General features: G+C 47.8%; 1 long non-coding RNA gene across 1 annotated transcript in view; it reads left to right on the top strand.

Annotated features, from left to right (window-relative positions):
* Window positions 1–18,911, top strand: part of LOC147577074 (uncharacterized) — a 62,531-nt gene extending 43,620 nt beyond the window's left edge. The window contains exon 3 of the long non-coding RNA XR_015255736.1: window positions 18,830–18,911. This is a non-coding gene — a long non-coding RNA (uncharacterized LOC147577074). The remainder of the gene's footprint in view (window positions 1–18,829) is intronic.
* The last annotated feature ends 6,244 nt before the right edge of the window (window positions 18,912–25,155 follow it).

Genomic DNA, 25,155 nt, shown 5'->3' with positions numbered 1-25,155 from the left:
CCTATAATTGCTACCCACCAGTGGGTAGACTTGTTCCTTTGCTTTAGATGGCCAGGAGAGCCCATCACTCCACTCATGGCCAGTGTCTTGCCACATGAGAAATGCAGTGGAGAAGTAAAGGTGTAAGTCATTTTGAAAGCTTTTAAAGCAACACATAGCTCTTAGAATGCGAACTCCAGGAGAAGCCAGCTACTGTGTAAGAACTCCAGCTATTCTAAGACTGTTGTCATGTGAAGCCTAACCTAGCCATATGGAAAGAGGCTGAGCGGACCCCATTCTTCCAGTTGTCCTGGCCGAGTCTCAGAGCATGTGAGTGAATAAGCCGCCTTGGATAGAAGCCCAGCCAAGTGTTCAGATGACTTCAACTCCAGCCGCCATGTGACACAACTTCATGAGAGGGCCCAGGTGAACACTGCCCAGCTGCTTCCAGCCCATCTGCACAGTTACGAGAGGGATTGACAAACCGTTGCTTTGAGCCGTATAAAAAAAGTGATTTAAAAAATTCCTGTTTTTGTTTTTGTTTTGGTCTCTGATTGCCATGAGAACATGCCTTGGCTAGCCTGCTGGGGATTGAAGGGTCGTTGGTAGAGAAGCAAGTTGAGTCGGCCAAGGTCATCCTGATCAGCCAACAGCCAGTTGCCTGTGCTCGTGTGGGAGACAGAAAATGTACCAAATGGAATTTTGAACATGTCCAAAAGATCTCCAGGCAGAATATTGAAAGTGTCAGCTGGCTCTTACTCGCCATATATGCTAATATACCACAAGAAGAAATGAACGCACAAAGAGAACTGGCTGGTTTACAGGCCAACTTTAGAGGGAATATAGCCATGCTTGATTTGAAAAATGAAAACTTTCTCATCTCTAGTCTCTGGAGTGAGGAAAAGGTGATCAAATTAACACACGCTATTATGGTAATATCAAACCAAGGATGTGGTTGTGAGATGCTGAGAGAATCAAGGTAGTTCCCGATAAGTCCACTCAGCTAGACAGGAGGGTTTCCAGGAATTTTAAGGGTGATATCTCACAGCAAATTACATGCCCAAAATAGCAGTGATTAAGTCTATAGTGAGAGACTCATTTTGAAAAGGATTTCGAATATGACCTTGTCTATTCTGATTACTCTGTAAATAAAATGGAACCTGGCACACAATATATATTTGTTCAATGAATGAGTGAATTAATGAATGAACTTGAAGGAAAAAAAAGTCTAGTATAAAACATATGTGCTAGGATTCATTCATACATTCATTCATTACGCAAATATATATTGTCTAATATGTACCAGAAACCATTCAATTTGTTGGGGATACAGCAGGACACAAAGTTCCTGTCTTCTTGGAGCTTACGTTCTAAGTGGAAGAAACAGACATACACACATAAACAGTGAAAAGTGAGATTCCATAGAATGGCAAGTGATATGAAGAAAACAAAGAAAGTTAAAGGGATAGAAATTGACCAGGGTAGGAGAGTGGTGGTTGATATTACATAGGCTGGTCAGGAAAGGTCTATCAGAGGAGGTGATATTTGAGCAGATCCCTGAATAATGAGAAGAGGTAGCTAGACTCTTGGGGAGTGGGTGTCACGGAGAATTTCCAGGTAGAGGTAATGGCAGGTCTAAATGCCTTGAGGTGAGATCAAAGATGAGTCTTCAGTTTAAATGTGCTGCAGAGGTAAAGTCAATTCTGGATTATCATATTTTCTGGAAGCTGACGAGGACCATCCTATTGTCTGAATACGTAGCAATACATTTCAATACAGTCAGCTCTCCTTTGGTGAGTGGTGGTGGCTTCTGACAGGAGAAGGAGGAGTCTGGAATAAGGGAAGGATTCACGGGGTAGAGGAATTGAGAAGGAAGTTGCATGCATTTAGGTTTACAAGTCCAATATAAAAAGCTGAGGGTTTTTAGATTCTCCACTTGGTTGTGGGATTACTCGGTCTTCAGCCTCCTTCCACTAAAGCAGGCATTAAGAGTGGCTGGTTCACGTCTTTAAGGATCTGTTCTAAGAAAAACACCCAGCAGGACTGGCTATGCTTCCCACCTTAAAGATGGGGGAACTGGATGTTTCAACTGGCATCCCGAAAATAAGTAGAGATGTTAGGAATTGAATTCAGCCATTGGAGAATCTACTCCATATGAAAGCCAACCTCCAAGATGGCTCCACTGAGTCTTATTTCCTGGTATTCATGCCCTCGTGTGCTACTCTCTTACCGAATGAAGGCTGGCCAATGTGACCAGAAGATTATGGGGAAGGTGACAGTGTGTGACTTTTGAAACTAGGTCACAAAAGGTATTGCAGTTTCTGTTTTGGGAGCACTCACTCCAGGGGAAGCCAGCCCCCATGTTGTGAGGGTTCCTGGGCGGTCCTGCAAGGAGTCATGTGGAACCTGCTTGGGAGTCTTTCTCTGCTTCTCCCCTGCTTGTGTGCAAGTGTAATGACTCTCACGAAAGAAAGGAAGGGAGAAAGAAAGAAAGAAAGAAAGAAAGAAAGAAAGAAAGAAAGAAAGATTAAATAGATATAGATATAATTTGGTACATAACTATACTAAAATTTTTGTTTATCTGAAATTTAAATTTAATGCACTGTCTTGTATTTACCTGACAACCCTACCTCATGGAAATGAACTCAGACCCTGCCCCCATCAGCATGGTCCCCAGTTGGAAGCCACGTGAGTGAATCATGTTAGATTTTTTTTTTAATGTTTATTTATTTTTGAGAGAGAGAGAGAGAGCATGCGCGCATGAGTAGGGGAGGGGCAGAGGGAGGGAGAGAGAGAGGGAGACACAGACACTTAGCCGGCTGAGCCATCCAGGCGCCCCCTGTGAGTGAATCATCTTAGAAGTGGATCCTCCGGCCCCAGTCAAGCCTTCAGATGATGCAATCGAGGCTGGAAACTTCTGAAGAAATTCCCAAGTCAGAACCACTCCGCTAAGCAACTCCCAAACTCCTGGTCCACAGAAACCGTGAGACCTAATACATGATTGTATTGTTTTAGGCCCCTAAGTTTTGGAGTGATTTGTTTTCTAACATTAGATAAACAATACATTCCATAAAACTCTATTAAGCCTGTGTTAGTCCCTTCAGGCTACTGTCACAGAATATCATAGACTGAGTGGCTTATAAACAACAGAAATTCACTTTCTCACGGACCTGGTGACTGGGAAGTCTAAGGTGAAGGCACCTGAGGATGCAGTATCTGGTGAGAGCCCGCTTCGTGCTCACGGATGGCTGTCTTTCTTCCGTGTCCTCCCATGGTGGAAGGGTGCCAGAGTTTTCTGGGGCCTCTTTTTTTTTTTTTTTTTTTAATTTTTTTTTTCAACGTTTATTTATTTTTGGGACAGAGAGAGACAGAGCATGAACGGGGGAGGGGCAGAGAGAGAGAGGGAGACACAGAATCGGAAACAGGCTCCAGGCTCTGAGCCATCAGCCCAGAGCCTGACGCGGGGCTCGAACTCACGGACCGCGAGATCGTGACCTGGCTGAGGTCAGACGCTTAACCGACTGCGCCACCCAGGCGCCCCTGGGGCCTCTTTTTATGAGGCTCTAATCCCATTCATGAGGACTCTGCCCTCACAATCTACTTACCTCCTCCAAATACCACCACGCTGGAAGTTAGGAATCAACATATGGGTTTGGGGAAGACACAAACCTTCCTCACTGCCAGGGACCGTGTCCACAAAGACGACTAAGGCAGAGTTTCCGGCCTCGAGGAGCTCAGAGTCAGGTGGGGAAACAAAGGCGGACAGGATTTGTTGACCCGGTACCGTGATCAAGGGACAACAAACGGCCTGCAGGACAGCATGACTCATTCTGGCAGGGTTTTCGGGGGGTGGGGGGCTGCCAAATGAGAGAAGTCTTGAAGTAAATCTTTCGGGAAATCCTAGTTCCTCAAGCCGGTGGGGGAAGGGTGAGGAAGCCAGATGGTCATTCTGGGCAGAGAAAATGGGGAACCACAGGAAGCTAGTTTCACTGAAACGCAGCGTGTGTGAACGGGGACCCCGGCCACGTGGCTGAGGCAGCACCGGACCAGCTGTCACATAGGCTGTTCCTGGAGGGACAGCAGATTAGTAGGTGCTGTGTTAGGAGGCTGTTACCGTGGAGGGATAGACAGTGATGTTCTGGGCCTGGGCAGTAACCCTGGGATGGAGAGGAGACAGGACAGGACTGACAGGGCCTCCTTGCCCGGGGTCCAGCAGGAGCAGCTGCTCCCCGAGTTGTTTGTTGAGTGAGTGACAGATGGGTGGACAGGGGGCTGACTCGAGCAGGGCTGTCTGCGTATTGATCTGAGAGGCCGGGGCCGGATTTCCCCCAAAATGGGAGCTCGGGGTGGACTTTTGCAACGCGCATGTGGAGTCCCACGTGTGAGCCAAGAAGTTCAAATAACTGTCATCCCTGGGGTTTGAGGCTGATCTTCTAGCCCACAGGGGTAACCTGAGACTCTGGCGGCGGCCCTAGGTGTTTTCCGTGGGGCCCGACTGGGAGGGCACCTAGGACATCTGCAGAGTTTCAGCCTCCCCAGGAGTGACTTATCCTTTCGCCGTCCACGTGCTGGGCAGGAAGCCTCTGGACGCAGTTAAAGGGCTCAGGTACCTGGGGGTGGGGGAGGAGAAGACAAGGGGTACACTGGGGTTGAATTCACAGCTCCCGTCACAGTGGCGGGGACCTTCATTCCCGCTGGAAGGTGATTGGTTCTGAGGAGTAACTGTAACTTTTTATTTTTTATTCTTTTTAATTTTATTTTTTAGGGCACATCATTTATTGATATAAGTTCAAGTTAGTGAATACGCAGCGTGGTTCTGGTTTCAGGAGTAGCATTTAGTGATTCATCTCTGACCTACAACGCCGAGCGCTCATCCCGACAAGTGCCCCCCCCTTCATGCCCATCCCCCATTCAGCCCCTCCCCCCACCCACCTCCCCTCCAGCAGCCCTCAGTTTGTTCTGTCTTTCAGAGTCCCTTATGGCTTGGCTCCCTCTCTGTTATCTTATTTTTCATTCCATTCCCCTGTGTTCATTGGTCGTGTTTCTTAAACTCCACATATGAGTGAAATCATATGGCATTTGTCTTTCTCTGACTAGAGAAGTAAATTTCCTTTTAAAAGGGCTGTGTGTGTGTGTGTGTGTGTGTGTGTGTACGCACATATGCACACACAATTTTGGGTGGAGCACAGCTTGACACAGAAGGTAATGGGATCTTTGCTTTAGAAGCTTGGCAGTTGATTCTGTACAGAGTGAAATGAAGACACCACAGAGAATGAGACAGAGATTCCATGGAGCTGTCCTTCAAACAACAGGAAACTAACACTTATTAAACACTTCCTAGAGGGGCACCAGGCTGGCTCCCATCAGAAGGGCATGCGACTCTCGATCTCAGGGTTGTGAGTTCGAGTTCCACGTTGAGGGTAGAAATTACTAAAAACAGAATTACTAAAAACAAAAAAAAAAAGGGCTCCTGGGGGGCTCAGTCGGTTAAGCGCCCACTCTTCATTTAGGCTCAGGTCATGATCTCACAGTTGGTGGGTTTGAGCCCTGCATTCAGGCTCTGGGCTGATGGTGCAGAGCCTGCTTGGGATTCTCTCTCTCCCCTTCTGTCTCTGCCCCTCCCCTAGGCTCTCTCTCTCTCTCTCTCTCTCTGCCTCAAAATAAATAAACTTAAAAAAAATAAAAAATCGGGTCATCTGGGTGGCTCAGTCGGTGGAGCGTCCGACTTCGGCTCAGGTCATGATCTCACAGCCCATGAGTTCGAGCCCCACGTCCGCTTTGTGCTGACAGCTCGGAGCCTGGAGCCTGCTTCGGATTCTGTGTCTCCCTCTCTCTCTGCCCCTCCCCTGCTCATGCTCTGTCTCTCTCTGTCTCAAAAATAAATTTAAAAAAAAACATTAAAAAATTTTAAAAAGAAATAAACTTAAAAAAAATAAAATAAGGGAATTAAAAAGAAACATTTCTTGGGAGCTATACATACATGATCTCATTTAATCCCTACAGTTATTCCCAGGTTAGGGGTGCGTATCTCCATTTCTCAAGGTTACACAAGATAGAAATGACAGAACTGAAATCTGAATATAAGTTTCCAACCCCGTAGCCTTGATGGTGTCATGATTCCTCAAAGATGGGCTTCTGAAGGCTTCAGAATCCCCTTCCTTCCTCTTCCATCTGCAGCCAGAGACCTTTCCAGTCCTGGAGGGCCATCTCTTCATTCCCCTGAGCCGATGTGGTTGGTCAGTCTGGGACGCAATGGAAGCCAGGTGACTGGTGGGAGGTCAAGCCAGAGCATTTTCATGCATAAGCCCCTTTCTTTTCCCCTCTCAAGGCCTCAGGGCACCAGCTTCCAGGAGGGTGACACCTTCACCAGGATTCACTTAGGGAGCCTCTTTCATGTGTTGGGCAACATTGCCTCAGAGCTCAGTAGTTACAATAATCAGCGTTTATTGGGCCATTGCTATTTGCTAGACTACAACCAACAAGATACCTGCATCATCCACTAACAGCTCTGAGGTTGTTACCTTTGATCCCTCTTATTCTACAAACCAGGCAACAAGGCTCAAAGAGGTGGAAGAAAGGTATCTCAGAGCCCGACCTTGAATCTGCTGTGGCCTGAACCCAGCACGCAAGCTCTTAAGCACCAAGCTCTGCTGCCCTGGAGGGAAAGGGAAATGGGACATTCTTTCCTGGGCAGGATGGTCCCTCCTCCGATTCCTTTCTTGGTTGCCCTAGAGGAGAGCAGACCCAGTGCCCACAAGCAATGGTGGCAAGTGCTTGCTGAGAGAGAAACCGATCCTGGGAGTGCTGGGCCGTGTAGCCTCTGCATGGGCTAGCCCCACGTCAGCGCGGGCTCCTCCCTCTCTGAGCACTGTGGTCGGGGTTGACCTTTGCTGGCTGGGAGCTTCTGCAGGGTAGGCGTGTGTGTGCGCGTGCGTGTGTGTGTGTGTGTGTGTGTGTGGCAAGAGTCGCCATGCCTTCCTGCCACCTGCACTTCATGCCAGCTGTCCTGCCTCTTTGGGGTACCAGAAGGCTCCCTGAGCCTTTGCACTCTGGCAGTCACGTGGCCCCATTGCCATTTCTTTTCTTCGCGAGCATTCACTGAGCTTTGCCAGGAGGTGAGGAATCTCAGGGGCCAGGAATGGTGACCAGCTTTCCTAAGGTCACAGAGCATGACGAACAGTAACCCCTGGGGTTTTGACACCTCCCTTTCCTGTTTCCAGGTGAACCAATAGCCCTGTGTGTCTTTCTTCCGGGGGGGGCCACGCACCTCAAGCCCGACCATGACTCGTTGCCCAGAACCAGGATGACCCCACAGATGGCCTCCCTGTTACCCTGCCCTGCCTTCAAGCTGCTCCAGATTCTTAAGGCCTAGCAAGTGTCTCTGTTGGGGGTGTTTTCCAGCCCTCGAGCCTGCCGCCCTGACCCTCCTGGAGCTGAGACCCCTCCCCAGCCCCTGAACCTGGCCAGGAGTGTGTATTACCACCTTAGCCAGAGAGATGGCTGTCACTCCGGAGACTGGGAGTCAGCTGGAGTTCTCCTCCTGGGATACTGGCCTGGCTGCAGCTGAGGGCAGGAACAAAGGCCCAGGTCCGTTCTCATTCCACACAAGCCTGAGCCTCAATGTGAGGCATTAAAAGCCTGGGTCTTTGATGGATCGAAACGGTTCCTCTGTAATCACAGCCTCTTGGCTCTATTTTTACAATCCTTGCTTTGGCTCTCTTCGAGGCAAGGCTCTCCTGGGAGCTTGCTGAGTCAGACTGTCCCCAAGGGAATCCAGGGGGATGCTCGCCAGACGGAGCCACCTGTGAGGGCCCTTCCTTGTGGGCCTGTGGTCACCCAGGCCTCTTCCATGCTTCCTGGAGACATGGAGGGGCAATTCCGGGACCTTCCGGGGCCACTGTCAAAGAACCGTGACCCGTTGGTGACCCTGGATTCAGCTAATGCCACATGTTGGGGCCTGCGGGGTCTCCTCAGGACCCCAAGAAGCTGGTGCAAAGCCGAGTGGTGACAGGCGAAGATACGTCGGCCTGGACAGAGCCCAGGTCTCCACTAGCCAGAGCGTTCCTTCTGGAAGCCCACGGTTGTTCCCCACAATCTCCTTCCTCTTTCCCTCAGCCACAATTTCCCTTCTGTTATTATTTTATTGTTTTGTAAAGAGATTGATGTGGAGCCAGACTCCATCGGCTACATTTAATTTGTGTTTTCTTCATGTGGAAAGTTGCCCTGGCTGTGTATCCTGGAGAATTCTGGGCTTGGTCCTTCTCAGGACCTGCTCCTGTCAACAGTCACTTTCTGTACTTCTGAAGGAGCAGAGCCTTCGCCCCTGAGCACCAATGTGCCAGGGTGAGTAGGCCTCAGGGTGTTGGCTGAATTTTCTGAAGCTCAAAGTCCCATATGACTAAACAAGGGAGAAGGGACTTGGGTCTCAGAACAGGGGAGTCCCACCCCCAGGCCACTGGGCATCCATCCCATCCAATCCCAGAGGGCATAATCGCTCCTGCCTGGTGTAAGGGGAAGTTTTAACTGACGCGAAACATCAGGTTGGTATGAACAGCTCACAAATCACAACAGGAAGTACATTACACAGTTGGGAACAAGTGCTGTGGAAATTTTGTTCGCAGAAAAAGGAGGGAGAATGTTACATCCTGCCAGTCATTTGTACCAAATGGTTAGTTTGATGTGGAATAATTAGCTAATTTATTTTTCTTTCAAGTTTCAAGTTTTGCATTTGTTTGGGCTCCATTTATTTGAATGTCACTCTTTTTAGCATAATGGCATGGTATGTACATATAAATGTGTCTGCAAGCCTGCAGTCTAGAAGGAGATCCTCCCCTCGGTGGTTTTGCTTTTATTCTGCAACCAGCAGGCCGCGATGTGTCCAACTGCGCCTTGTGATTGCTTGGTTTCCCTCCAGGACCTCATCACAGCCCTCCCCACGGAGGGAATATGATCCCTGAGCTTGGCTGGGGGACCTTCTCAGACACTGTCGATGCCATTTTCAACCAAACGTATTGACTTTGCTCTATTTTTTGCACAATGCTGCTGCATTTGGCGTTTCCTACAATGGGGTTTCCTAAATGGGGGGGGGGGGGGTTGTTTACTAATTTATTTGTTTGTGTTTATTTAATTTCTCTTTCGGTTCGGGCTCTACCAAAAACCAAACCCTAGACCAGGACTTGGGTGCTTACAGTTTTTTGCAAGGTGATTCCAGGAAGTAACGTAAGGAAATGGGGAGAGTGAGATAAGAAGAAGACAAGCCAATAAATGGTGAGTTCTTAAAGCAAGTAAAATTTCTGTGGGCACCTGAGCAGTCGTTCTGGGGGGTCCCTATGGAACTGTGTATAATACACCTCAACAGAGGTGCATTTTTTTTTTTTTTTAATTTTTTTTTTTCAACGTTTATTTATTTTTGGGACAGAGAGAGACAGAGCATGAACGGGGGAGGGGCAGAGAGAGAGGGAGACACAGAATCGGAAACAGGCTCCAGGCTCTGAGCCATCAGCCCAGAGCCCGACGTGGGGCTCGAACTCACGGACCGCGAGATCGTGACCTGGCTGAAGTCGGACGCTTAACCGACTGCACCACCCAGGCGCCCCAACAGAGGTGCATTTTTATACCAATCCCCAACCTCCTTTGATAGGGGGTCTATCCTGGGGATGTCAATCTCCCCAACCCTCTGAGCTGTGCTTGTGTGGCCTGAGTAAGCTCTGGTGGCTTTGGAGAAGCTCCAAGGCAGGAAAACCCAGAAGCTCAGTAAGCCGGGTCACTGTTAAATGCAAGGATTAGCTCATCGTAGATGAACGAAAAGATGTGACGAAATTAAGCAATGAAGGCAATGAAAAACAACACGTTTCCCTCAGGTCTTTCTAGCAGCCAGTGGGAGGAGGGAACCTGATCAGTTATACAATTTATATTGTCCACGACACAAGTAAATCTTAGGCAAAGTTAACCTTCCTCGATGGTCCTTGGAGCAAAGGCAGGGCGCACAAAGGTGACACTGGTATCCCAATGGTGAACGCAGTGGCTGATCTTCTCTCTGTATGGTCTAATGGATGAAGAGTCCGCCCTCAAAAGAAGACAAAAAGCGTAATGCTCTTGAACAGATTGTTTGGACAGGATTCTTTCAGCGAAGTGAGTGAAGCCCAGCGAACAGCGGCCTCGGTCGGCTCGTGTGCTTTGGAAGTCAGGAGTGGAGTGACTTCAGCCAAAGCTGGATGCAGGGATTCACGTTTTCACCATAATTCAGACTCTGTCTACCAATTCCTTGGTGCTACTTTCCTCTGTATGGCTTCATTTTCCAGATGTTCTCTCTGTGGATGGAAAGGTGATCCTTGGCAGCTCGAGGCTTACGTGGCCCTTGAGAAGTTTGCTCTCCCAGCATCGATATATGAAGTGTCACTAAAGCATTCTGATTGACCCTGCTGGAGGCCCATGCAGGCCCTTTCAACATTTATTCACCGTATGAGGGCTATGATAGGGCTGGCCCTGACCGTGTGTCCACCTCTGCAGCCAGAAGACAGGCCCGTCTCTGTGATCCACAGACCCTTCCATCACAGTCATACGGGATGGAAAAAAGAAAGCCGAGCAACCAATGCAGCAAAGCCCCTGTACCCACTATAACTTCTCAGAGTCGGGGTTGACGTTAATATTCTAGGGGAGGGAATGACACGATAGGGTTCCCACCGTGCATCGTGACTGGGGATGATTTTTTTAAGTGGTCCCAGGGATGTAAAAACAAACCTCCTGCTTGCTTAAGAAAATGGATGAAACTACCGTCTAGTAAGAAGAGGGGTCTGGCAGAGCTCTTGGTGCCCCGTGCATAGCCCTTTGGTGTTACTGTTCCCATACATGTTGATAGCCCCTGCAATTGCGATTGTTCTCAGGGCTCTCACCGCAGGATTGTGTTTGACTTGTTCATGGGCACTGGAGGTAGTTAATGTCCCCAGGAGCATCCATCGACAAATTGGGAATTGGAAGATAAAAGCCCCATCTCAGTGACACCAAAGCGTGGTCTACACTGTTTCCTGGAGGACCCTGGTGTGATTATAGATGTAATCAATACTTCCTACACTGGCTTCCTTCCATTCTCTCTCGCCTGCTCACCCCATACTGGTGCTTCCTGGGATCACCTCCTATAGACTGTTTGTATTAAAACCCTTGTTTCAGGATCTGCTTCCCGAGGAACCCAACATCAGCACACATACTCATTCATTCTTCTTATTTCCGAGATCATTAATTCCTCTCCCCCACCCACTCCCCAGTTCTCCAAGATTAATAAAGTCTGCATTCCGAATTGACAGCTTTGTGCTGCCTATTTAGAGATGAACTAGGTTACCCAAAGGTAGGAAGAGGTCAAGATGATCCTTCTTAGATTGGAAATCGCCAGCAGGAGCAGATGCCTGAAAGACAGAAAGATGGACGTCCTTTAGCAAACATACCTCCCATTATAGCTCAAGGTCTTTTTCTGCTCGATGTCCAATTATAGCGGCAAGACTTATTGCTCAGCTTTAAACTGCTATCAGTTATTTTAGAGACAGCACAGTCAAAGAAAGAGTGGAGCCAGCCCTCAGCAAGGGTTTGCAACCTGGATTCCTAGCCGACAGACCAAATCGGCACTCTGTTCCTGAAGGTACAGGGAACGGCGGATTTGTAATAATTTCCAATGGAGTCCAGACAGGTTATATTACAAGAATGAAGATAACTCCCCTGCCTGAAACGTATGGATTTATTTCCAGGCATACCTGTCTGGTTGAAGAAGGACCTTCATTTAAATGTAAATGTGGGTTTTCAATGCGCTCCCGGAGAAAGAAAAATACTGAAGCGACCCACATCCAGGACCTGGGGGAAGGTGTTTAGGGTGGGCCCTATGAACTGAAGGGGAGAAGGCGCATGAAGGGCAAGCAGTGGAAAAGATAAAACGGAAACGGAAAGAGAGCAGGTAAACTGAGGATTGGACAACGAGATGTCTTACGGTGGGACGGGTAGGTTGCAGGAGCCTATGGGGAGCTCATGGGCCGACTAGAATAGTGCTGTCCCGTGGCAGGTCTGTGATGGCAATGTCCTCTGCCTTGTCCCGTTCACCAGTGGCCATGGAACACTTAAAATGTGTTACCGGAGAACTGAATTTTTGATGTTACTTAATTATAATTAATTTAAATTTGAACAGCCATATGCCTAGAGGCCATATTGAACAGCAGAGGACTAGAAGCTTGTAGTTTAATAAGGAGGGTTTGAAAACCGATTATTGTTCACTCTGAGATATATTAGGCCTGGTGAATCTCCGTGTAGCTGGAGAAGGGCAGATCGGAATTACTTGGAAGGCTTTTTTTTTTTTTTTTTTTAATGTGTATTTACTTATTTTGAGAGAGAAAGAGAGAGAGCATGAGCTGGGGAGGGGCAGAGAGAGACGGGGGAGAGAGAATCCCAAGCAGGTTTCGCTGCTTGTCCGTGCAGAGCCTGACTCGGAGCTCGGGCCTGTGAATCGGGAGATCACCACCTGGGCCCAAATCAAAAGTTGGACACCTTAACCGACGGAGCCACTCAAGTGCCCCTGGAAGGCTTTCTCAAACAGCACAGGCACACTATTATTCTGATAAGCACCACCTCCCACCTCGGGAGGGAGGGCCCTGCCCAGGTCTGCGGTGAGCTTCCCTTTGGGAGTGTGTGTCACTCAAGGTGTTAGAGCAGCAAAATAAAGTGGGGAACTCTTGGCTTACTGGGCCAGAAAAATGGAAATTTTCCTACCTTTATTTGTCCCCCAGGGACTAGGAAGGAGTATTTCCAGTAAATCTTGATCTACAGGATTCGTGACGATGAATTCCACTTTTGTGTAAGACAGATGGGAAGCTGCATATGTACTCATCCTGCTTGTGCTGAAGGCCTACTGTGTGCTCAGCTCTCTGTTAGGCACACGGCTTATCACGGAAGGGGTGGGGAGGTAGGGAGGCGAGCCATCCAGTCCCGGCCAGACATTCATGAAGGTTCTCAAGCGGACACTTATGATTTAATGTCATTTCCCAATCCAGGAACTCTTTCTGGAATGGCAGCATCTGTTTCGTTTTAGTTCCATGAGTTAATCTAATTTGGTAAATAGAAACACGGAAATTTTATCAAAATATCTGTGAACCTCAGCTGGGCTTTTCTTCTCATCTTGGCCACACTTGGGCGATCTGGGCTGGGCTCACTCGGGTTCCTGTGGTCAGCTGGTGGGTTGCTTGGAACTGACTTTGCTCCTTTGGCTGTGCTCTCTTGTATGTCTGATACCTATGGTGGGATAACTGAGCCCACTCCGCCCCCATGCTGTCCCTCATTCTCCTGTTGGCGAGCCTGGGCTTGTTCCCATGGCAGAAGCCAGGGGCCCCAGGCAGCAAGCGGAAGCCCATAAGATCTCTTGAGATCTAGGTTTGAAACTCCCACATATTACTTCTGCCACATTGGATTAGTCAAAGAAAGTCACATGGCCAGCTCAGCTTTTAAGAGTAGGGAACTTTTCCAGTTCTTGACTGGAGGAGCAGCTAAGTCACATTGCACACGGACGTGGATACCAAAAGGGAAGTAATTGTGGATTTTTTTTTTTTTTTTGCAACAGTTTATCCATAAGGCTCAGTGGAGCTCCTTGAGATGGGAGTCTAAGGTGATCTAGGGGGGATGGTAATATTTGAAGTTTTAATAAGACATTCGTATTCAGAAGAGAGACAGATACCTTTGTGTAGAAATGTACAACTTAGCTGGGAAGGAAAGCAAGCACATGTGACAAACACATCGCCATTGACCCCACCTTCATCAGGAGAGCACACATGGAAGGTTTTCTTGATAGAGGGGACGGTTTAAGCTAATCCAGCCTCGCATTTCTTCCTGTCTCTTTTCTGAGCATGAGTACAAATTTAGATTTTTGCAAGACAGCTGGCTATGGTTTAGATTTTCCTAGACAACTCTGGAATAGAAAAAATTGATAATATATTTGGCAACGTAAGTCTCCTAAGGTCCTAGAGTCTTAGCTTTTGTTAATTTCCTGTTGTTATAATGACTTTTTGGTTGCTCCCATTTGTGTCATTTTATCTACGTGTTTGTTTGTTTTTTAATTTTCAACTCATCGGTGCTTTTTTTTGTATATTGCTTGGATGTAGATAGATAAAGCAATATTAAGAAAGTTGAGTAGGTATGGTAAAGTAAGGTAATGGTGCATACAAAGTTGAAAAGAACTTATGCTAATTCAATAAGTGATAGAAAGCTATGGGTGCTCAGTAGAAGTGACCAACGGTCGGTGTCCTAGACACTCAGCACACTGTATCCCTCTGTGACCTCCAACTGCCGTCCCAGCTGTGGAGTGACGATCCCTTGCTTGGTTGGCTCACAGGCACTGTCTCTTCAATTTCTTACAGAGAAAGCATCTCTAAAGCGTGGAGTTCCTTTGGGTGAGGCACCTTAAAGAAACAGAAGGGAACAGCCCTGACTTATCTCCGGGTTTTGAATGACATCAACTCTACCCAGATTACTGGGGAAACAGCAGAACCATTTCCTTAGCAGGGTTTGAGGGAATTTGTTTGGACAGATCCAGGAAATACAATTTGATAACTCAGGGTTTATCTCATCCTCCCCTGTCAAATTGGAACCTTTCCTAGAGCAAGAAATGCAGTCAAGAATTGCAGGGTGAGTTAAAATGTATAACTGCACAGGAAGGAATCATTGACTTCATTTCTCATTGGCTGTCAGGGAGCAGGTGCTCTGGGGCTAGACAAAGAAGAGAACAGAAGGCAGAGGAACCCCTTCTCAGTCCTTCCCCCATTGCGTTTGGGATCTGAGCTTACATGGAGTGAGGGAGACTCTCTTTCTCTGATATAGTCTACAAAAGTATTTTGTTTTTATATGTCAGCTAGACCCTTGCTTTTAGGTAGGACCCATGAACCTACAGTAGCAGCATCACCTGGAAACTTGTTAGAAATGCAGATCTTGGACCCCACCCTACACCTGCTGAATCAGAATTCACCTTTAACAAGATGCTCTGGTGATGAGCATTCCACATTAAAGTTTGAGAAGCCCTGATCTAGAGAAATCTCTTTGATAATCAGATGCAGAGACCATTCTAGATAGGGCTTGGCATTGACTCGTGTTTGAGTCACGGCACTGCCCATCATTAGCTCTATAACCTTGAACATCTTTTTGTTGTTGTTGTTCTGGAAACTGACATAGGCAGTAGGATGCCTTAGTGAGCGACAAATCGCCCTTCTGTTCAAGGAACTTATAATCAGGCAGTAAATGGATCATTGGAAGTCATCATGATGAGTTTCATGATAAGAGGAAAAGTCAAATGTTATGAGAACATAGATAAAAGGTATATAACCCAGTCTTAAAGGCAGAGATGGCTTCCCAGAAGTGATATTTAGACTGGTGAGCTTCAGTTAAGGAGCACGGTAGGGCGTGGCAAGGGGAAGTGATGCACATTTACCAAAGTGATGGGAACAGAAGCCATATTGATGGAGCTAAGGAACAAATGGGAGGTGAGGAAGCAGAAAGCGTTCATAGTCAAGCCTTTTTAAATGTTTCTCCTGAGGATTAGCTGGAGAGAACATGGGTTGTGGGAGGATTTTTCCACATGAAAGAAATTTGATTATGTACAAATACTGATGGAAATGGACCAGTGGAATGGAGAAGGGGTAAATGAAGGAGGAGACCCCAGAGACTGGAAGGGAAGAGACCCAGAACCCAGGGGTTGGGACCAGTCGCAGGCAGGAGAGGGGTTCCTTCCTTTTGACTAGAAGGAAAGAGAAGACAGAAGCAGATGCAGGTATGTTTGTAGTGTCAGTAACAGGAAGTCAAAGGAATGCCTCTCAGAGGCACTCCATCTTCTGTAGGGAGAAGCAAGTAAGAATACTTGCCAAGAGGGAAGAGGTCTGAGGAGAGTAGAAAGAGATTGAAACAGAGGCTGTAAAAAAAAAAAAGAGGAAAGGGCTGTTTCAGGGCACACAGAGGTCTGTCTGGGCCCCTCTGATGATGGAGAATTTGCTGTGGCACCAGTTTGCACGGTAGGGGTGGTTTTCTTTAAAAGTGCTCTTCAGCATTAAGTATAGGCTGAGACACGGAGGCTGATATAAAGCTGGGGTTTTTTTTCCCCAGGTGTGTGATGAAAAGACAATGACACAGGAGCTGACAATTCTGACAAGAATATGACAGACCATGGTATGAGAGAAATCAGTCATTCTCTTCCCTCCCACATCCCCTCTGGTGGGCACATTGGTTATTATGGGTCCACTTGGGCCCCCAATTCATATAGGCTGAAGCCCTAACCCTCAGTATGACTCAGAATGTGACTGTATTTGGAGACAGGGCCTTTAAAGAGGGAACTAAGTTCAAATGGGGTCGTTAGGGTGGGCCCTAATTTAACATGGCAGATGTCCCGTGAGAAGATTAGGACACAGACATCACAGACAGAGGGTTGACTGTGTTAGGACAAAGCAAGAAGGTGGCCATCTGCAAACCAAGGAAAGAGGCCTCAGAAGAAACTACGACTGCCAACACTTAGATCTCAGATCTCCAGCTTCCAGAACCGCAAGAAAATCGATTTCTGTTGTTTAAGCCACCCAGTCCTAGCAGAGTGAAACATGGCAAGTATGTATTGTTTTATGCACTGGCTCATGCGGTCTTACCTCCCTGATTGGGCTGTCGGTGGGAGGCAAGGGTGGGCACCTGACCCCACTGACCCCTGACTACAGGCCAACCATCAAGCCGTGGTGTGCGAGTTGAGTCATCAGAACCTCTATTTTGGGAATTTGAACCAAAACACGTGGATACGTGGATGTCGTTTGTGTTTGAATGCCGGGATCCCAATAGACCTGGGGCTAGAGTGGCCCTTTGGGGGCCATGAACAAGTTAATGAGATGGTAAAAGAAGTTGATCTGCAGACTGAGAAGCAAATAGGTAGGTAGAAAGAAGCACCAGTGAGAAAATAGCACCTAAGGTATGGAGAGAGCTGGAGTGGCCCTGACTCCTGAGATTTCAATCCCCACAGGCCTGGATTAGTTTCCAATCTTTGAACTCAATAAGACCTCTCTATAACTTTATAATAACTTTCCCTGGAGTGAGCACCCCCCCTCCTTAGTTGGATGGGGAGGGACCCGAGGGAAAAGATGATTTACAGCAAGAAAGCGGAGAAATCAGGGACCTGAAGTTCCTAACTAGGTTGAGGAACAAGAGGGGTGGGGTGACTGGGTAACATGTTCCTTCTGTCAAACCTGCCAGTTCTGAACATCTGTGAGTGTCAATGGGCCACCGGCCCATTATCAATCCAGTGTGCTGTTCCTCACAAAGGTCTTGGTTACAGGACAAATGTCTTATTTCAAAAGAGGCAGACTGGAGAGATATTTTGGAATAAAGAGTACTCTGGTCTTGAAATCAGGCCAAGTAGACTACTGCCCCTCCTTCCTTTGTGTACACAGCATTCACCTTGTCTGCACTTCCTGGGGCCAATGATCCAGCTTCTAGGGAGTCTCTCTGGGTCCTCGCGGTAACCACAGAGAGACCTCCGTCCTGCGTATGTGCCGCTTACGTGGAAAGGGGTGCAGCGTCAGGAGGGGCATCCCTGCAGTATGGTCCATGTCAAATGCAAGGGTACGGTGGTTGGTTGAACCCTGTAGTCCAGGCCTCGGGGTGGTACGCCATGCCCAGCCCCTTGACCTTGGTGCCTGTGCTGTGTCCTCTCATGACATTAACCCCTTGCGCTTTATGCTTTCTGGCTCATTGAATGCAACCTTGCTGTGTCACCGGATCGCAAGCTGCTTGAGGACAGGACACATCTCACCGTCCTCGTGGCCCCTCTGGTGTGGTCATAGGGCTTCGTTTGGAGCGTGTGCTCCACAAATATTTGTTGGCATAAAGTGGAATGCCCCATCCCCCACAGCCGGCCAGGGAATGCGGTTGTCTGACTCCTTACTGGGGACACAACAGTTGTCGCGATGTCATTCTCTGCTCTCTGACTTGTTCCCTCGCCTCTGTTCAATGCATTCCTCTGGGATTTGGAAGAGATAGAGGCACCCACAGTTTGTGTGTCTGCTCTGAAACACGAAGGTACTTTGCAGTTATGAGGCAGTAACTTTGCCATTGTTTTTATCGGAAATGGTGACAACAAGGCAGTGATTGACTCTCAACTGCCGCCCCGGGATTTCATGATCGATGGCGTGGCCGCTTATCCTGTCACCATCAAACGTCTCTTGGCCTTTCGCTGTGGGAATTATGGGAGTCGGAAGGTGAAGAGGGGCACATCTGAGGCTACCTGGATTTATCAGTCTGGTTTTCCAGCAGGAAAAGGGTCAGGCTTCATGATCAGTGAGAGACTATTTCCCCCACGGCCCCTGCCATGTTCAGGTGGCTTCTCAATGTCGATATGGGATCCAGGCAGGTGCAGTGAGCCACAAATAGGATGTTGGCTGATTGGTAACGTTGAACTTCCACTTGGGAAGAAGATTAGCTATAGAAAATGCAATTACCTTTGGATCCCCCAGTTATGCAAATTTGGACAAAATCCCACGGGACTGGGCTGGTTTGTCTTCCTGTGGAAGAAAGGTTTGTCAGCAAAACAAACAGATGAAACAAAATTGCAGGTAGAGTGTTCAGACATCTTAGGAAATCATTTCCCAAGCCCTTTAGCAAAGACTATATGTAAATCAATAATCAGCTGGAGTATTTACTTATTAAAGCCGTTGGTTTTCAGCTTTCTTTTTATTTATTTACTTTTTTAGACAGGGAAGTTTTTTTTAAGTCTTAGACAAAGCAGAAGAAAGGGGAGATCTCTGAGGCGAAAGTGGGCTGTGGGACCCTGCACGCTCAGATGTCCTTTCCTATCTTATCCCTCTTTCAGGGCCGGCGCTGGCCCCCCAAGCACCTCTGCAGACACCCGGGATGCCAGGGAGGCCCATTTACAAGCCAGCAATTCAAAAGGTGAGACCTACATTTGGAGCTGTTTGATAAGCAGTTAGAGTTACCGTGCATACTTTCCAGAAACGAGATTGCTTCTGAACAAAGCATTCTCTAACTGTGGCTTTTCTTTCACCAGAGACTTGTTCTCATTCAAACAGGCTTTGCAATTAGCCCGGACAATCCTTTGGAGTTCTTCAAACGAAACAAGGGCGGAGGAAGGGAGGGAGAGAGAATAATTAGCGGGGATGCAGGTGATCCCGGGTCCTTGGAAGAGCGGCAAAGTGAAGGATGGGGTTGCCTGGGTCCGTGTTGGTGACAGGAAAGAAGGCAGCGAGGGAACGGGGCACGGCGTTAAGAGATTTCAAATGGTTGTTCCCAGGAGCCAACGCAAATACTTTTCCAAAGGTAGCGTCCCGCATGCGTGTGGCATATACCTCCTGGAGGCTGTTCCACATTATATGGCCCCAGGGCCAGTGATTGAAGTCCAGTATCGGCCCCCTAAGCCAGAGTGCCAGGCAGCATAGACCAGGGCCCTTGGTCTGGTTGTTGGCTGACAACTCAGAAAGGCCACTGTGAGGGGCAACCTGACCAGCACTCCCAAGCATCTGTCTGTGGCCGAAGTCCCCAGATCCTCCGAAGACTGCTCACCCTCTCTTCCTCGCGGCACCATGTGGCTGCCATATTTTCCACGGATATATCCTGGAAGGTGGCTGGGGGGACTCCCAAGCAGACCGTGCATTGTCAGCGCAGAGCCTGACGCAGGGCTCAAACTCACAAAGAGTGAGATCGTGATCTGAGCCAAGGTTGGACACCTAAATGGCTGAGCCACCCAGGTGCCCCCATATTCTGGAAATTTTTCTTGTCCACCAAAGCAGAGAGAATAGCATACTGAAATCCTATGGATGCATTACCTAGGCATCAACATTCAGCAACATTTTGCTCATCTTGTTTCATCTACATATCTATATCTGTTTTTTTTTTTTTTTGCTAAAGTGTTTCAAAGTAAATCTCAGCTACACACACACACACACACACACACACACAAATAAGAACTTTTGTTTTTTAACATATCCATAGTGTATTATCACCAGCCTGGATTATCTAATAACCTTTGTTCACATTTTCCAGAATATCTCAAGAAAACTTTTACAACTGGTTGGATAACATCAGGGTCCAAACTGGGTCCACACATTGTTGTTTTCAATACATTTCCTAAGTTTCCATTAATCTGTAACAGCTTCTCCTGTCCCGTGTTTTCAAAGTCATTTCCATGTTGAAGGAATCAAGTCCATTGTCTTATAGAATTTCCCATCTCCTGGACTTGGCTTCCTTCTTTCTCATAATGTTGTTTAGCGTATTCCTCTATCTCCCGAACTTCCTGTGCACGGTGGTTACCTCCAGATCCTTGATTAAAGCCCGGGTTCATTCTTTCTGGCAAGAATACTTCTTAGGGAATATTGTATGCTTCCAATTGTATCATAGAAAGAGACGCATCATGCTTATGGGAACTTCCTAGCGCACATCCTCATTAAATACATGGTGTCGTTTTTCTTAAACTTAGTATACTTTTCTTGAATCTCAATTGGACAGCATTTGTCACTTCTTACCAATGACTTTAGGTATTAGCCCAGAGTCACGAGGAACCCCGGAACACACCCAGCAGATGAACCCCTTGGAGATCAGCAGGTATATCCACAGTGTATTATCCCTAGAAATAATAATAGGAAACTACTTCTGAAGTTTCACTTGTGGTCCACACTTATCATTATGCCTGGCTGGTGATTTTTAACCTCTCGAACCATGGTGAAGTTCTGCTTGGCATGGAACAGTGCCTGGCATCGAACCAGGTGCTTGTGTTACACACTCATTCTCGGAGCCCCAGGGGGTCAGGCACATTCTTAATAACAGAGCAACCACATTCACAGATGTGAGCTATGGGTTTTCAATAAGCAATGTGTAAGTTTGCACGCATCAGTTAACAAAAATTCCCCGTGTCATCTAAACAAGCTTGCATAAATTAGCAACAGCTACGCTCTGCGGTGATGTTTTATTATCGTCCTGGAGCTCACAACTAGGGTTTTAGGAACTGGAGCTAAAAAGGTCCTTCATGCTGCAAAGGCTTCTGGTGGTGTCTCCAGAAATTCAGGCAGATACTCGAGGGCTGTGGTATCTCAAAACGTAATGCTTCTGCAACCACAGAGAACAAGGCAAATGTGAGATTAACCCAGGCTCTGCCTGTATTCTTTCTTTCCTGCCTCGGAACCAAGGAGGCAATTTTCATTTGTTAGGGAAAGTTACCCCACCGCTCAAATTAAATGACGCAGTTTTCAGGATCAGGGGCTTCGAATCCGCATATCACCTCAAGGAGCCTACTGTGCGGATCTGTCTTATGGATACATGATCCATTTATAGGGGAGAGGGGTTCCTCTTCTGAGTGAACTTTTGAGTTTTCCTGAAGATTTCCTTGAGAATCTGGAGCCATTCAAGGGAATGATTCTGTCGGGCACTGGAAGGAAGTGTGTGCCAATCACACCCACGTTAGATTATCCTTGCAGAAGAGACCAGTGGTGTTTATTGGATTCGTAGAGCCGAACCCAATCTGGACCCTGAACTTTGCTTTGGTTGAGCCCATTCTCAGGTCTGCATTGGGAGGTCGACTCCAGAGCAAACTTCTGGAGGAGAGCCGCACTATCGTAACCAGTTGATTAATCCCCAAGTGGGTTTTCAGAGCCCTCCTCCAGGTCCGGGGGCAAGTTATCTCTGTGTCTCTGTTTTTCCACTATCACAGGGGAAACGGCAGCCTAGTTCAGAGGAAAAAGATGATTGGAAAAGCAAAGTGAGAGTGTTTACCGACACGTTACAATTCCGTGAGCCTTGGGGCTCCCGTCCACCATGGAGAAAAGTTTTATTTACCTTTCCATGATAGGAAAACATGCACCCCAGTGACTTCGCCAGCTCCCCCCCCTCCTTCCAGACTGCATCCAACTGCACTGGCGGGAAGTTGCTGGGGAAGGCGGCAATGCACCCTGAACAAACGTCTTTGTGAGAGAGGCAGGCCGTCCTGGCCAGGGGCTAATGGGCCTGCTCAGTGGAATTTTTTTCCCTTTTTAACCAGACTGAGGCCTTGCTCCTTTCTGGCAGGCAGACGGGACTACTCTTCCAAGTACGCAGGAAAGTTCTGTTTTGACAAGCACACACATTCTTTTTCAGAAAGCCACAGAGGCAAACGCCTTTGTTGCAGACAGACCAACTCCCTTCCAGTCCAGGAGGTGAAACCCTTTCATGAGCCACATAATGGGAGCCACAGTGGCGCTGGCCGGTTCAGTCCCCGAAAAGTACATAACTTCTATTATGTGGCTTCCACATACGGAATGTACTTCCCCTCTCAAATCCAAACGCTGGCAGGGCTGTTTGTCCGGCACTGGGACTGGCACGGAGCAGAGGTTGGCAGGAGTCATGAGGCATTTTTCTGTGGGCTTTGGTTTCCTGGCCAGTTGAACCCAGTCCAATTATTGTCCCCAAGGTTCTGCCAGATAAAACAAGGAGAGAGCTTTTCTAGATGCCTGGTGACTCAGAGATGGGGGGAGGGGAAGGCACAAGCTGAATGGGGGGTGGGGCGTCCAAGTTCTAGCAAAGGCCATGGCCTGCAGACCCCTCCCCAAGCCAGGGCTCTGACTCTGCCCTATGGAATGTGCAGTGGCCTCCAGAGACCTTGCCCTTCAGGCAAATGCCTGGCACTCAGGCCTCTCTCACCCTGGCACGGGGCCCCCTTCTTAGCACCCTTTGCGACAGAAAGTCAAATTTCCTGGAACCCGGGGTGAGCATTTTGGGGGGACCAATCCCCTTGGCGATAGTTAGTATTCTGAGCGAGCTGCCCAGACCCAGAAGTGGTCTAGAAAGTTGCTACCTTGAGGTAGTACCAAGAATGCTGGGAGACCCCGTCCACTTCCAAAGTACCTCCCTGAACTGCCTGCCCTGTGCTTGAACTGCCTACAGCTGGAGCCACTAATTGGCACTCACTAAAGCATCTCGTCCAGGAAGTTCTATTTAAAAAGCACATATTAAACAATAAACTAAAATGCACATATTAAACTAATCGCGCCCTAATTAAAACTGGATAAATACACGGAGGCAAATCATAACATATATACAGGCTTAACTCCCCCTGCAAGTCTAGTGGCGCCTTCCCATCCCTCCTTCCTAAGAAATGGCTGCATCTTTTTCAGAGAGGAGGCTAAGGGTAAGTGTCGGCTGGACCCTTCTTCCCATACTCTCCTGGTTCCATGTTCTCCTCGCTTCCTTCAATAGTCCACGAAGACCTTCCTCCCCCGTTGGTCCAAACAAACCCACATCGGATCGACCATTTTCTAGTGTCTGAGCTGACGTGCTAAGTGCAGAAGCTTTTCAACGTCCAGTATTCGAAGTATGGAGACTTTCTGTCTTGCTTACAATTCAGCGATTCTATTTCTGCTGCCCTGTTATTCTGGTACCTATGTGTGATTGCGTGGAACCGTGAAACGTTAAAAACTCAGGAGGAGCTCGTTTCTCCTGAAATATAAAGACTCTGTGACACTGCTTCTTGCAAAAGTGTCTTTGAAGGCCTCCTACCACGTGCTGGTGCTCAGCCCTGCAGAGGTGGGGCAGGGCGAGAGGGTGGGACCTCCTTGATGATGGGCAGGCTAGGGGACATCCTCCAGGCTGTTGGTTGCCAAAAGGATTCTGACGACTCGAAGCCCTTTCCCCTGTGGTCACTTTAGGTCTCCCGCTATCGAATGCCCCTCTGGTTCGGCAACTGTCCTCTGACCACAAAATAGGGCTTTGCCAATGCCTGATGTTTATTTCCATTTAATTAAGTCTAGGTCACTTGTACTGTCTTGTTTTCTCCCAGTTCTTTCAAACCCAGCGTTTTGGATCAATGCAGGGAGGAAAATCCAGGCTTCAAAGCTACTCCTACCTCCAGATAAGTGTGTAAAAACAAACAAACAAACAAACAAACAAATATGGGGCGCCTGGGCGACTCAGTTGGGTGAGCGTCCAACTTCGGCTCAGGTCACAATCTCACAGTTTGTGGGTTTGAGCCCCGCATCGGGCTCCGTACTGACAGTTCAGAGCTGGCTTCAGATCCTGTCTCCCTCTCTCTGCCCCTCCCCTGCTCAGACTCTGTCTCTCTTGTCTGTCTCTCTCTCTCTCAAAAATAAATCAACATTAAAAAAATTTAAAGTATGCCATTTAAAAAACAAACAAATAAAACAAAAGCACTATATATTGAAAGCTTTAGGTTTCCCATTAATTTCCACTTTTATTTTTTTTAATGAAGAAAGGATAGAGAAGGGAGAACCATGAAGGGCCACAGAGGAAAGGGACAAGAAGAAAAGCAGTAGCAGGGCAAGCCAGAGCCGCTGGAGTTCATGGGCTGGCAGGAGCGGAGTTGGGTGTCCTCGGCGTCGACCAGAGCATAGCCAAGCCTTCTGAGCCTTGGTGGACCATACTGGCAGCTCCAGGCCAGTGTGACCCCGAAGCCGGGCCAAAGACACCCTCGGGGAGTAACCAAGTTCAGGGTGGAGCTTCTTAGCATGGTCACAAGGAGGAGGAGCAGAGGCCAAAATGGCAGCTAAGGACAAGGGCTAGCAGCCTAGAAGCTGGCGTAGAAATAAGACATGAAGAATCCCAGCAATGGACATTCTGGGCAGTTTCTGGGAAGCTTCTATCAGTTGTTAGCTAGAGTCTGGATGGCAAGATGTTGGGCCAGACAGTTGGGTTAGAGGAGGGGAAAAGCCAACCATAATGTCTTAGAGCTGTATACACAGAGGGTTTCAGGTAACGCTTTATGAGTGAATTAGCCTTTGAAGACTAATATTTTTAGCTCTTTGCAGCTTTAGAGGACATGTGTCACTGTCTCCTGCAGCCCTCACGTGACTACCTGACCCAGACCCATCCCTGAGCTACATAAAGACAGTGGCTGTAAATGTGACAGGAAATTGCCCACTGGCCCACATACTACATCTGGGGCGCCCAAGGTGGGGGCCGAAGAATGATTCCCTTAACCGGGCTCTGTCTTGCTCTTCCTCTGCCTTGTTTCCAGATCTCACTTATTTATTCAGTAAATGATTATTAAACCATTACCGTATGCCTTGCACCGTGCTAGGCATGGGACATACGGTGGTGAACAAGACAGAATTGATCTCTATCCTCATAGACCTTAGAGTCTGGTGGAGATTTCAGACAGGAAGGAGGCAAAGAAGCATAATATATATACAAGATACATAC

This window comes from Puma concolor, chromosome C2 (genome assembly GCF_028749965.1).
Source record: "Puma concolor isolate L17-30 chromosome C2, mPumCon1.1.hap2, whole genome shotgun sequence".
NCBI classification, from domain to species: Eukaryota; Metazoa; Chordata; class Mammalia; order Carnivora; family Felidae; genus Puma; species Puma concolor.
Note: the sequence above shows the minus strand (reverse complement) of the source record. Positions and strands in the feature narration are given on the sequence as shown.